Source organism: Mercenaria mercenaria, chromosome 7 (assembly GCF_021730395.1).
Source record: "Mercenaria mercenaria strain notata chromosome 7, MADL_Memer_1, whole genome shotgun sequence".
Taxonomy (NCBI): domain Eukaryota; kingdom Metazoa; phylum Mollusca; class Bivalvia; order Venerida; family Veneridae; genus Mercenaria; species Mercenaria mercenaria.
Window position 1 is genome coordinate 33,733 of NC_069367.1, and position 14,558 is coordinate 48,290.

General features: G+C 34.8%; 1 protein-coding gene across 2 annotated transcripts in view; it reads left to right on the top strand.

Moving 5' to 3' along the window:
- Positions 1-3,516: 3,516 nt before the first annotated feature.
- LOC123554949 (transient receptor potential cation channel subfamily A member 1 homolog) overlaps positions 3,517-14,558 on the top strand; it is a 162,336-nt gene continuing 151,294 nt past the window's right edge. For both annotated transcript variants that reach the window (XM_053547314.1, XM_053547315.1), the window contains exon 1: positions 3,517-3,661. The gene's annotated coding sequence lies outside the window, so the exon portion shown is untranslated. The remainder of the gene's footprint in view (positions 3,662-14,558) is intronic.

Below are 14,558 nucleotides of genomic sequence, written 5' to 3' on the forward strand. Positions count from 1 at the left end.
TTTCCTAATCGCTTGAATTTTTATACGTCTAGCAGCAGTGACATGTTGATCTGAAAGGCCTTGCACAATCTCCGTCTCCGAAACCCCTGCAAGGTCAGGACAACGAATGACCCCCCTTGAGGTGTTCAAAGTACGGTGTGCAATGCACTTACATGGCCGGTTGTAAAATGAAGTTAAGGAAAGTAAATTTCGTGATGTGAGGCTTTCTCAGCTTCAACAAGCAGATCACCAGTTCGCAGTTTTTTGACTGATTTCGGTACACCAGCAATACCTTCGATGGTTTTTTCAATTATAAATGGCGAGAGGCTTGACATTTTGAATGTTTCGTCTGTTGACTGGATTAAAAGAAATCGTGGACATGCCATGTTGGAAGTGTATGGTCGGTGAGGATTCTCACCTTCCGTGCCCTCAGAATCTGTTTCGGTATGCGGTCGTTTTTATTTTGGTTTTCCATATTAAATGTTTATAATTCGTCACTCGCAGCCCCACCCGCCGCGGAGTCCAACAAGGGAACATGAAAACAGAGCGGATATCCAGCTCATACATGTTAGGGATACTGTAGTGATATACTCGGCCAGGTATTTTTCAATCTTGTTCATATCACCAGTTGTAATGCAGAAAAGCAAACATGGGATTCAAGGGATTGTTACTCTACCCAACCAATTGGCCCGAAGCCACCGCCTTCTAGGAAACAAAGATTGAAGTACATATGAAAATATATTGTTAAATACATTTGTGTGAACGTAATATGAAGTTTATTGAGCGCAGTAAAATGTGACAATACAGCAGAGTAAAGACAGGTTTTGCGTAACGTATTTTGTTCCAAAGTTGTGTTTGTGAAAATATAAAAATTATCACATAAAGATGCAGTTTGAAATAAGCAATAGAAAATGTAAACGTAAAGGTGGGTTTCCTAGGGGTTTGGGATGACTAGCCGATTGATCGTATCGGGCCAATACGACCGCCAGAACGTCTACACCGAATTAGAGGCCAAAGATGTGTATTGGCACCCACATCCCGGGAAGAAGATGCGCACATGCAAACAAGTACGCATCATCTCCCCGGGATGCCATGGGGCACCTCAACATCCAGGACCCTCCTCTCCGGCTTACGGGCCGCCACCCACGGCAAACAGGTGGCTCCATTTTCGGGGGAGTCGTACCCCTCTGCATGGAGATACAGCCAGCATTTTCTATCCCCCCGCCGGCAAGGGGCTAAATTGTCATGATGATTGTAATTTGTACCAAAAATAAAAGATTGGCCGGAGCTTCAAAATTAGCAGATCAAGAATGACTGGAGAAAGATATGTATGATAACAGGGGTTTTCATGTTACTCTCAGTTAATATGTGCGGATGAGAGTATCCGGACCTTGAGTAAGAAATGGGCGGGAAGTCACAGTTACATCGAGCCTGATATATCCATCCGCATCTAAACACGATAAAAGATTCTTATATTCTGGTCCCGAAAATTAGCTGTAAAAAATGTATTATATAACCACGTTCTAGAGAGCTTATACAAGAAATGGGATTTCTCAGGAAAAAATATATAAATCGTATAAGAATATGAACGAGTATTCTGCAATAGCGTGAGCACAATGACGTGAGCATAACTTACGCTATATGTCAGCCTTGACAATAGTCTTAGAATAAAATTAAGAAAAAAGAACGCTTCCACACGAAATCCTTTAACCCGCTCTTGTTAGCAAGTCAGTAGTTACATGTGCTTAATTTAAATGAATAAGTAAGAATCCGTACAAAACCAAATACCATATAAGACAAGTTTACAAATTGTTTGATATTGTGTTAATGGCATTTGTTAACGTATTTCTTGACATCTTGTTCTCTTCAAATAACCAACAACTTTACAACATGAGTTAGATGTGGAACATAGCCTCCCATGAGGACTGAACCCTTATCTCTTGCTTAGCTTTAAGCTTAAACTATCAAACAGACAATACATTTATTTTATTACCAAATGTGATACTTGCCATATATATAACAGTTCCAGTAGGAATTTCTTTGAATACTCAGCTTTTCTATGAAATGAAAATGACCGAAATCAATTAAAATTGATGTTCTTAAAGCATGATAAAGGTCAGCAACTTCCTAGTACTTTTGCACGTATGCTGTGTAAATAAAGCAAAGTCATTAAATAGACATATACCTTTTCTTAAAGTAGTTCTACACGTTTCGCTAACAAGAAATGATGGTGTATCGCCAATCATCAGGAAAACCTAGAATAATGCCTGGTAGTCGAAACACTCAGCATGTTGTCTTTATTAAGCTTTATTAAGCTTTAGCAGTATAACAAAACCACCAAAACAATAATAAACGAACATCATCTTTACCAACAATCTATTAGTCCCGTAAAATTGAATACTTGAAATATTATAAAGAGTTGTCCCCCTTTAAAAAAGAATGCCATGTGTAAAGAAGTAAAAGTAAACAATTGTCAAAAACGATGCTTAACATCGTTTTGAAAGTTTAAGCACTGGTATATTGTTGTAAATGTATCAGAACGAAGACATGTAACAGCTTTTTTAAAATGATGAGTTTTTTTAAAAGCGTTGAACTGTCAAGAAGTGTGGCCCCTTCATGCAGTCCCTTTCCGGAGTTCAGTATATATATATGAGAAATTGACAATTGTTTTGTAGAATAATATAAATGTTTTAAATGCTGTTTAATTTTCATGTAAAAACAATCTTTCTTTCTATCATTTGGTGATGTTCCAACTTTTTTCTCCGACACATGGACCTAACTCTTAAGGTTTAATTTGACAATGGATAGGTTTATATCTAAAACAATTCAAAATGATTATATGAAATAAGCAATGTTAGGATTCCAGTTGATTTCTGGCAATGCTTTTATATTGGTCTAACAAAAGAATGAAATACAGGACCCATTTTCTTTTACTGTCTGAATTTACATCGGATACAGTGATGCTTTGAAAACACGGTTTAATAAAAAAAGATAACATTGTATAACAATATTTATTTTAAATGTGCAGGACTACCTTAAACAGTTTTGTTTTTTAAACTGTCCTGTCAGACTTAATAACACAATAGCTTTTACTTCACGTCAGAATGATTCTTGTTTCATAGTGGGGTTATCGTCATACCAATAGAAAGTTAGGTCGTATGGTGACTTTCTAGCTTTTGATTGTATCATAATGCAAGGCCCAGGTGGACATCTGCATAGAACCACCGACATTCCGTTAGCAAATTTGATGATATTCTACGTTAATAAATTGTACACCACAAGCCAGGTTTAGTTTCGAATCCACAGCGATGAGCTGCAAGTGATTCTAGGTAAGCCACCGTATCCACTCCGCGGCCCCTACACAGTCTTCTAGAACGTAGATATTAGAACAAACTATCGAATGAAAACAAAATAGATTACACTTTGCGCATTTAAAATCGTGTAAACACAAGCTTTTAAAACCGCTCTGAAATGTAAAATATTTAAATTCATTGGTTGTATCTGTTTGCAGCAAAGTGTCACTATTTCAGAAAAGAGGTTTGACTATCGCGTAAATGTGTATCGGTTGGTGAGTTTTACAATTCAGTAGTAAACTTAAACTGTGTATTTCAAGGGAGTTGTGGACTGTGTGATTCGAGCGCTAAAGGTTCGGAATAAAACACTCCTAAAGCAAGAACTATTGGTAAGTGATAAAATTTGTCTTTATTACATACTTAGATTTGATACTTTCTGTGTTTTACAATTTCAACTTGCTACTAATGTATATATATATATTGATAGTATACATCAATGTAAAGAACATCAACGGTGGTAATAGGATCTTTTTAATTTTTTCTAAATTTCTTCATTAGACTTGAATTAATCTGCTAAAAATAATTTAGATGGGGTGTTTTCCACTTTCAATTTTTAAGCCATTTTCTAACAATAAAAGTTTCTGAAAAAATGCTTCGAAATTGTCACTTTGCCCGATTTTAATAATGGAAATTACATTAATGTCATAAATTGACACAAGAAATATTTTTAAAAATTTCAAAAGATCTATCATCGTCGCTCACTTTTCGTAATGTATAGTTTATATCTTAATCCTGTAAAATAAAGACGAAATTACGAAAATACTGTTACAGATTATGTTGATCAAACAGTAAATTATGTTGTAATGCGGAAATATATTTTAAGGCAGAATCATCCAAATAATCAAAACGCATTTGTCAGTAATTAATTTCAGTATCATTTGCTTAAGAAGTTCTTTGTTAAACATCGTTATTATATTACGCGTGTTACATTTATTTTAAAAATATTTGCTTATGGAAGCTGTAATTACGTAAATTACGTACTAGGACTTATTTCACGTTAGAAATGTTTACCTCGATATTAATAATTAACTGATTAAAGACTGCAAAGGCAGTGAACTCATCCAGGCTCGGTTTGTTTTAATAACTGTTATGAATTTTTAAGTGAGGATTTGTCTCTGATTTCTTTTGAATCTTTTGACAGTAGCAAGTCAAGTTGAGCCAATTAACGGAATGTATATCGTCGCCTCAGAATTAGAAGGGCGTAAGTGGAAAATCGTAGTTTTCGGCAAAACGAAAAAAAAACTGTCTATGACAGATACGCGCTTCTAGTTCTACAGGGTGTAAGTGGGTCCTTCTGTTACAACATTTAAGTGCAGATACGCCCTTCTATCACTATAATTCTAGAAAAAAAAATTTACTTACGCCCTTTTATTATTAGTAAATTTGGTCAACACAGCAGTAAGTAACAAACTTAAAAAAATAGGATTATGCCCCTTGGTATGTAGTTTCAAAACTGTATAATTCATAAAAGGGCGTAACTAACACTTCTTATTGTGGGTCGTCGATATGTTTTGTAATGCTAAGCTTGTGTTTTCCTACATCTTTCATCAAATTTTGTTTAAACTAGGTAAAAAAAACCATAATTTGGTATCTAGCTAGTTGATGTAGCTTCGCAAACTATTCCGATGTTAGGTTACTAGTTTTAGCGGAATTATCAGATCTAGCTAAGTTTTAGTTCCTAGTTTTGTTTAATTTGTTTTGGTAAGAAGGGGTGTAGTTGCTAACACGTTCGAGAAGTCCCCGTCGACTTCCTTTTAGCAGACTGGTGTGAAGTAGAAATTCATTATTCAATTTTCTGATATCTCTTGTCTTATCTTATCTTATCTGTCTGGGTTCGTACTCTGTGGGTTTGATGGCTACAAATAGGTGGGTCTATAGCTTTGTAAATACACACACAGTACACTTATAAAATTGTCGTAAGACAAGAATAAGAAAAGAGCGTGTACTCAATATTCTATTTGCCCAAGTGCGCATTTCCATATTTTCAAGCGAAACTAATACATATATGACATGAAATAAAAGACTTATTAATAAAGGAATGAACAAAGTGATTAACTACCTGTAAAATGTTAGAAAGTTAAATGCGTTTGAGGCCCGTCACCACGATTAATCATAATAAAAATGGAAAAGACAGATGAATGAATATATTTGAAATGTATAGGGATATTGCAAATACGGGGTGTTAGACAATTAACATAGGCAATACATAAGAACAACACATAAATTACATAATAGACCGATACAAAAATAAAGTGCATATATGACCATGCAACAATACGATTCTGATGAAACTTAATAGAATTTATCATTGTAACGTACAGTTTAGCATATTAATTGTTGGTTCTCGTTCATGGATTTTTGCAAATGTTTTAAATTTCTGAGAATTTATTTTCGTATCTATGAATTTCGGGTGAACTTTTCTCACTGTAACATCCAAAATTTATTTAAACTTAAGAAACATACCTTTGTTAGATCTAGTTTTGCATTTTGTGAGGTAGGTTGTTCTACATGAAAAATTGATGTTAAATCTAAAAACAAACTTTTAAGCTGATATTACTTTACAAGATATGTATCTGGACAATGCAGTATGAAACATAACATAACAATAAACACATTTATTGCATGTTGCAATCAAAAAGAGTTTTACCGAACTGTGATTAACTTTTTGGATACATTGTCATATTTTAACAAACCTTTCAGGTTCATAACTGATACATGGGATTGACAAACCATGAAAAGAGTATATACTTCACTTCCAGCCATGCAAAGACATTTTGCAGGTCTTAAAATTCGAATTTACCAAAGAAAATATAAAATAAATACAGTTGGAGTTGCAGAAAAAAACCCAGAAAAAGCTGGTTGAAATTCTGTTTAAATATTTCTGTATGTGGTGTTGAATCGAGTAAATCTTCAAGTTTCAAAAGCTTAACGATTTACTTAGCTTCAGAGTTATTTAGATGATCCTTTGTTTTATTATCATATATCTATGTTCAGACAGGTTAAACAAACAAGCATATTCGGTAAATATTTGTTTTTATTGTCAAATGAAAATAGTTGCAAAGCTAACATTTAAATTGTACTTACAATATCAATAACTGGTTTATAAAAAGGCTACTTCGTATATAATCTCGGTTTATTGTACGTGTGGAAAAGCTAATCATATCAAATTCAATTATCCCCCTTATATATACACCATGTAGAATAATTGTTTCCTCGTGATCAAGAGAGAGAATAAATAGCTTCTGTGGTCCCTATCAATTAGAATAACTAATGTGTCACTGCTGTTAAGTGAAACATGATTTGTTGTGGACTATACGAGCGTGTCTGTACTGCTAGGCGCTTTGCTGTAATTGGTCTAGATAAGTGTGGTGATGATCTCTCTCTCACTCTCCCCACCCCTTCTCTCTCCATCTCTCCCTCTAATGAGAGAAAAAAGTAATAACATATATGATAATTTCAATTTTAAATGAAAATATCACGGTTGCCTCAGAATTTAACTTTAGGTATAATGGTATAATTGCTTTACTGTTTAAACAAATGCCAGTGCAAACTCAAATAGGATGCAGGATTAAAATATTATATTAAATCCAAATGAATATGTCTTAAAAATATTGATGAAATATTATTGCATGTTTTCTTCATAAGCGAGAAGTCTAACATTGTCAACAGTAACATATGACTGTACAATGACAGTAAAGGGATACTTTCCACAAAAACTTTCGCAGTCTTTTAGTTGTCTACATATTTAAAAAAATCTGTTTAATATATAAAGAGTTTTTAGTTATTTAGTTCATGTCTCACTTAAAATGTGATAGTAATAGTAGCTATCTTATTTCACTGATGACGATAATGATATACGTACGTAGGAGATATTTAGTACTACGTAGGTGTTAGTATCACTATGTCCTACGTAGAAGATACTAAGCTCTGCGTAGAAGAATGTACTAACTTCTACGTAGTACTTAATATTTCCTACGTAGAAGATACTTAATCCTACATAGGAGATATCAGTTCTGTAATTAGAAAACGCAGAAAGTATTTACAAAGGTACAAATGTGTTACATGTAAGATGAAGTAAACTAATGTTACCTTCTGTTGGGATGTGAGTCAGGAGAGAGATGGGGTGAAATTAAAAAAATTTGAATTCTACTGCCGAACTAAACTCCGGGTGCGTAACATCAAACATTATAAGGGCCAATTACTTTTGAGATACGTGCGACACAAACTTTAAGGCCCTTAAGGCATATTTTGACTTATCAAGGGTCATAAGTCTGGCTGAGCAAAATGTCCCTCCACAGCCTCACATGACGCACAACAAATCTATGATATTTGATGTCTCTAGGTCAAATACTGAGATATGCACGTCACAAATTAGAACAGACGGACACGTGCAAATCTAACTTACCCTACCGATTTTTTTTGTCGGGATAACATTTAAGGTTGGTCTATTTAATATATTTGCGATTTCAAATATCAAGTGCTGTCAGGGTAACAAATCGTCGTTTCTGCCCCTGTACACGTGCTTCAGCTACACAAGTGGAACCGAAAATGGTGCAGTTGATCTCATTGGCTCATGTGGTAAATGCATATTGTGTTTGACTCATGAAAATATCATTTTTTGTCAATTAAATGTATCTTCAAGCTAAACATTTTTAAATCCTATAATAGTATAACTAAAGCTATGAAACAAATAGTGCGGTAGCGCCGCCTGTTTTGCATGTGAAAAGGGCTATTTGTCTGTTTACGGACGTTACTTTCTCGCTCTTTGTTTAGATACGCTACCATTTAAATGAGTGCTACAAAGGAAGTGGTTCGTTTCATTTTATTTATTCTATAATTTGTACATTACGGTAAGCATGAAAAAATGGTTGTAGACGGATGAGGGGTGTTATATTACAATATTGCAAAGTGAACATATCCGGTAGTATATTAGTGTTTATTATTATTTTTTGTTATTGTTTGTTATTGTTAGGTTTAACGTCACACCGACACAATCATATGTCATATGGTAACCTTCAAGTTTTTCATGGTGGATGAAGACCCTAGGTGCCCATCCGGGCATCATTTCATTACGGGCGGGCACCTGGGTAGAATCACTAACCTTTAGTAAGTCAGCTTGATTGCTTCCTTACGTGAAGAGTCCTACGCCCAAACCCATATCGGTGAGGGGCAAGTGATTTGAAATCAGCGACCTTCACTAGGCATGGAGGTAGTATTGTCCACCAATTCCTTAATTACAAATGTGAAATGCTCAGAACAAGTCTAAAGTCAGAATAATTTGCATTTGTAAATAATAATGATAACAATCAAAACTTATTATGCATTATCATATATTCAAACTGAAACTGAAACTGTAGAAATGGAGAAAAAAACATACTAAGAGGATTTTCTTTTTGTTCTGCTTCTCTATGTGGTGTTGTGTTATCGGACATCCTTAAGTTTCGAAAAACTGTCACTTTGCTACGGAATATGCAATAATACGAAAAGAACGAATCTCTTATATACATGCACCCTACATATTTTGTATTTATGTTGTATGTAATGAAAAATCGGTGTTTACGTTTGTTACTGGCTTAGAGCTGTCAATTCCTAGTAGCTGTTTCGCTAAAGTTTTGTGTTTGTAAATCACATAACGCTTAGTTGGAATTTCTTAATATATTGTTAAAACCCATCATAAGTATTAAAACAGCTTTAAGGTACTACTATATGTTTTAGGTTTTGCAAATTGATAAGTTTTAATCGCCGTTTTGAAGTTTTCCTAATATCGTCTTTCAACAAATAAAAGGTACCACTATTTGCTTTAGGAAGCTTATCAAAGATCTAAACGCGCAGAAAATCTGCTTTCGCATCTTTAAAGATAGCCTTTAACCGCCGTTTCGAAGTTTTCCTCATATCGTCTTTCACCAAATAAAAGGTGCTACTATTTGTTTAAGGAAGATTATCAAAGATCTAGACGCACAAAAATCTGATTACGCATATAAAAATATAACCTTTAACCTCCGCTTCGAAGTTTTCCCCATCAAATCAAATTGTACACGACTTTTTACTAACCCTGTGAGATTATCCTGATACTTCTGTAAAATGAAACTCACAATAACTATTTTTCCTCATTCTAATGATGAACTGTCATGCTTTACTTGATTGTATTCAATCTCTACAACTTTAAAGCTGATACGGTTTTGTTTAGAGGAAAATTGTTATGAAAATATATAGAGCATCGATTGCTTGTCTATCTTACTTTGTGAATATGATACTATTTGTGGCTATTGCGCATTCATCTTCATTTCATAACAACCCTTCCGCTTTAAAAGTTTTGGTTTTCGTCGAAAAATAAGATAAGATGGTGACAACAAGAATTGCATAACATTACATAAAACTTGAAGTTAAATAATTAAACTGCTACTTATGCATTTCTATTTTCGCTATTAGATAACATAGTTATGTGTTCATAAGTTGCACTTGTAAATGTGTGTTGTTTTTCGGCGTGCCGTATTAAGCACGATTTTATGACCTCGTATGACCTTATGCCGCCTGAATAATGTACCAATCGGATTGCTTGGTAAGGTATTCTCGGTATTTTCAGCCATAATGAGAGATTTAGTAAGTGTGGCGCTGATTGGAGGAAATGCTGAAAATGCCTCACTATGAATCATGTGTGACACTGAGTGAAATGACAACGCGTTCGTCATCTATAACCTCTATAAGTACAGCACCATCGGGTTGTGTGCGTACCACTGGAACAGGTGTGCGTAACCAAATATTCATCTGCTCATCCGGACATATTTCTGTTTTCTTAAGTTTTCTTGTTAAAGTATTTCTGATCATTTAAGTTTCCTTTCCTTAAGTTTTGTTTTTACAAAAAGATTATTTGTTTTATTCAGTCATTAACTCTTACCCTGCATTACAGCAACAATTTCTACTGGTACTGATGATAAACCCGAACAGAAAATGAGGTTTTTTACTGTAAGTTTTCTATTTCTGCAAATTGTGATCAATGGTTGGTATCAAAATTAAGCTGAAAACTTTACATAATTTAAATTTATATTTAGTAAGCAAACCCACACGAAGTGAGGCCCTGAAAGGGGTTAGTAAAATGGGGACTGTATGAGTGTTGATGATAAATTCGACCACTTTGTCATTTACAAAATTTTCTTCATATTATTATATTGGAACTTTCCCCAAAATGCTGTGCAACAGTCATTCCTAATCAAGTAATAAAAAGTGACCCAATGCCAGGCCTTCTTCTTTCGACAGTGAGCATGCGCAAAAATCACCCTCTTCCCCAGTAATTTTGGACAAATATTTTTTGTACAAATAAATGTAAGTCATTTATTTATACAGAATATTAACCAATTTTGTTTTTGTTTACACCAGTTGGTGTTGTACGTGGAAGCTATTACATGGTGTGTTCAATTTTTAGCTCACCTGTCACAAAGTGACAAGGTAAGCTATTGTGACCGCTAGATGTCCGTCGTCTGTCGTGCGTCGTCCGTCGTGTGTCAACAATTTCTAAAAAAAAATCTTCTTCTTGAAAACCACTGGGCAGAATTACACCAAACTTCACAGGAATGATTCTTGGGTAGCCCCCTTTCAAAATTGTTCAAAGAATTGAATGCCATGCAGAACTCTAGTTGCCATGGCAACCAAAAGGAAAACCTTTAAAAATCTTCTTCTCAAAAACCAGAAGCCTTAGAGCTTAGATATTAGGTGTGAAACATTGCCTAGTAGACCTCTACCAAGTTTGTTCAAATCATGACCATGAGGTCAAAATAGACCCCGTCCCAGGGGTCATTTGATTTTACATAGGAAAATCTTAAAAAATCTTCTTCTCAAAATCCAGAAGCCCTAGAGCTTAGATATTTGACATGTAGCATTGCCTAGTGGACTTCTACTAAAGTTGTTCAAATCATGACCCCGGACCCCGCCATACGGGTCACTTGATTTTACATAGGAAAATCTTCAAAATTTTCTGAAAGTAAACCAGAAGGCCTGGAGCTTAGATATTTCGCATGTAGCATTGCCTAGTGGACCTCTACAACATTGTTCAAATCATGACCCCTTGGGTCAAAATTGATTTTCAAGTGAAATCTTTATAAATTTGCTTAAAATAAACCAGAATGCCTAGATCTTAGATATTTGATATGTAACATTGCCTAGTAGATTTCTAAAAGCTCTGTTAAAATCCTGACCCCGGGGTCAAATTGACCCCCGCCCCCTGGGGTTACTTGACTGTACTTAGAAAAATCTTCAAAATTTTCTTAAAATAAACCAGAAGGCCTAGAGCTTAGATATTTGACATGTAGCATTGCCTAGTGAACCTCTACAAAGTTTGTTCACATCTTGACCCGCCAGCCCCCCATGGCCAAATTGACCCAGCCCCAGGGGTTACTTGATTGTGCATAGAGAAATCCTCATAAATTTGCTAAAAATAAACCAGAAGGCCTAGATCTTAGATATTTGATATGTAACATTGCCTAGTAGACTTCTAAACACTTTGTTCAAATTATGACCCTCGGGTGAAATTAGCCCCACCCCGGCGGTTACTTGATTGTACATCGGAAAATCTTCCAAAAAAATTCTAACATTCATCGTTTGACATTTGAAACATGTAGCTCATATTACTCAGGTGAGCGATCTAGGGCATACATGTACATGTAAATAACCGATTGCAATCAAATATTTCCAAGGTGGCCGACTTTAACATCTGTCCGGGTTTATTATCAGCACCAGTCACCAGTGCAAATCATTACTAACCTGCAACAACATGTCCGATACTGTTAAATTTTAGACTCTAAAATTTAAATAAATTTTTCCGGTGAAAACAGTACTGTACATATTCTGAATGATAGACAAATTTGATAATAAGCTGAAGTAGGGTAAGGGCTCATGTTGCTTCCAACAATTCCAGAAATAAATTATAGAACTTATTTCAATATTGTTTGCTTACTGTTACCATTTTTTTAAACACCAAAGGCTCAAAGTGAGCTTTTGTGATTGTTTGGTGTCCGTCGTGTGTCCCTCCACAATTTCTAAACACAATCTTCTTCAGAACTACTGTCCTCATTTATACAAAACTTCACAGAGGCCCCTTTCAACATTGCCAAAAAATTTAAAATACAGGTTTCTGCCCATATATAACTTGTGCTTCAGTTATGCAACTTTAAACCGAGGTACCGTATGGATGTATTAAACGTTGCATTGTAACAGAACCAGAGGGCGCTTATAAGTTTGTTCTCCAACTTAATAAGAGGTCAGTACTGGTTCTGCCTAGGAACCTCAGCTTTGTGTGTATCCTTGTTACACATCGGGCAAGATTAAGAACCGCCAAACTGCTTATTAACAAAGAGCCAGGCTAAGTTAGCCGGACAGGCCTCTCTCTCTCTCTCTCTCTCTCTCTCTCTCTCTCTCTCTCTCTCTCTCTCTCTCTCTCTCTCTCTCTCTCTATGTCTCTCAATTGCCGATTGCGTCCTTTTATAAATTTTGCCGTGTGGCGACTGTAAAAAGTGTCCCTGTACAAGGATTTAGTGTTGTTATAGATGTATTTTCTGGTCCTTTAGGATCATGTGGCCCAATTAATAGATGTGTAATAGAGTTCCGCTTAAGCCGGTGCTTGGGGGCGTGAGAGATGTTGCAGGTTTCATTACCTCTCATGGACAGACTCAATCAAGTCTGCTAATATTCTTTTTGGTTGCATTTTATGCTTCCAAGAGATCGTTTTTAAAGATTTAATTATATTTTCATAAATACTAGATCAATCACAAAATGTGAATTTTAATGATAAAAACTCCTGTTAAAGTGATATATGACTCGCGGTTAAACTAGTTTCCATATTTTTATGACATATATGGTAAGCGTAAAGGCATTAAACACAGACATGTATTTCATACCAAAATAGGAGAAATCAATAAATTGCCATTCATATCTGAAATCAATAAAAGTAGGCACAATCTACAAAGAGTTAGTATTGCAACATATTTCCAAAAGATAACTCTAAAACGTGTACACATAATACTTTCCTAAATGTCATTACATATCACACTTAGCTGAAAATGTCGTAAATAATACACTTCAAAGATATGTAAAAATATTTTGACAGTGAAGTGTTTCTATTTCAATAATGGTTTGTTCTCAAGAATGCCCTGCAGCCTGATACCATTTAGATTATAATAATTGTAACAATTGTAATTTGTTAACAAGAAATTTAATCTCACTTCTACATCCAATCAAAGTTTAAGGGATGAGATATATTGGTCTAAATTTATTAAAAAAATTCTACAAGTTATTTTGTGTCACCTAAACATATAATTATACAGAGTGGTGAGTTAAAGGCTTCATTACTTTTACAAGATTTATGACCCTTTGATCATTTCCCGAACATACCATTTACATATATCGTCTTCTTTATCGAGCTTTTGAAGCATTGACTGGTCGACGATTACTGGAGGAAGTCATAAATTCGAAGGTCATAAATTCGACTTATAATGATTGTTCGTAGGCATTATTTGAACTAAATGTTTTGACATTCTAAATTGTATTCAAAAGAATAAACTTCAGTTCGTCACGATTCAAAAGAAAATATACAGCACAATATGAGAACAGGGCAAATTGAGTCCCTGAAAGTGGTATGCTTTTTATTACTTTAAAACGTGTAGTAAATAACCCTGATTTTGTTTAAAGTTGATGATACGGATACGCGTCATAAAGTTTGCATCATCTTTGACCGGTCCTGTTTAATATACAATAACACGTTCAAATAAGAGTTGTAGTAACTTGAGAAACTGCCAACTGCATTTAAGAGATTTACGTCCCAAACAATTTAAGTCCGTTACTTGTATCGTGTGAAAACAAACCAAGTAGGAAAAACGCTTGATGAAAATATCTAAAAGGTGGATTATAATTGGAAGAACTTAGAAAGCCTTATCCCTGCATTGTCAACAGATTTAAAATGCAAGGTCACTTAAAAAGATTTCACTTCCGGGTAGCTCAAAAATTTAATATCATTTACTATGTACTGTGTACATGTGCTAAGCCGTTGTGTACATGTATATAGTTGCACATACACATTTCGTGTTTCTTCTGTAGCTCAAAGAGTTGTGTGTGGCACATTTTGAAGAATTACAATGTTACATGTTGAAATTCCAATAGCTCTTGGAAATGGCGTACAGGTCTATTGATAGTTGTTTTTATGATGTATATTCCTAACACGTGTGAAATGAGCATTATTTC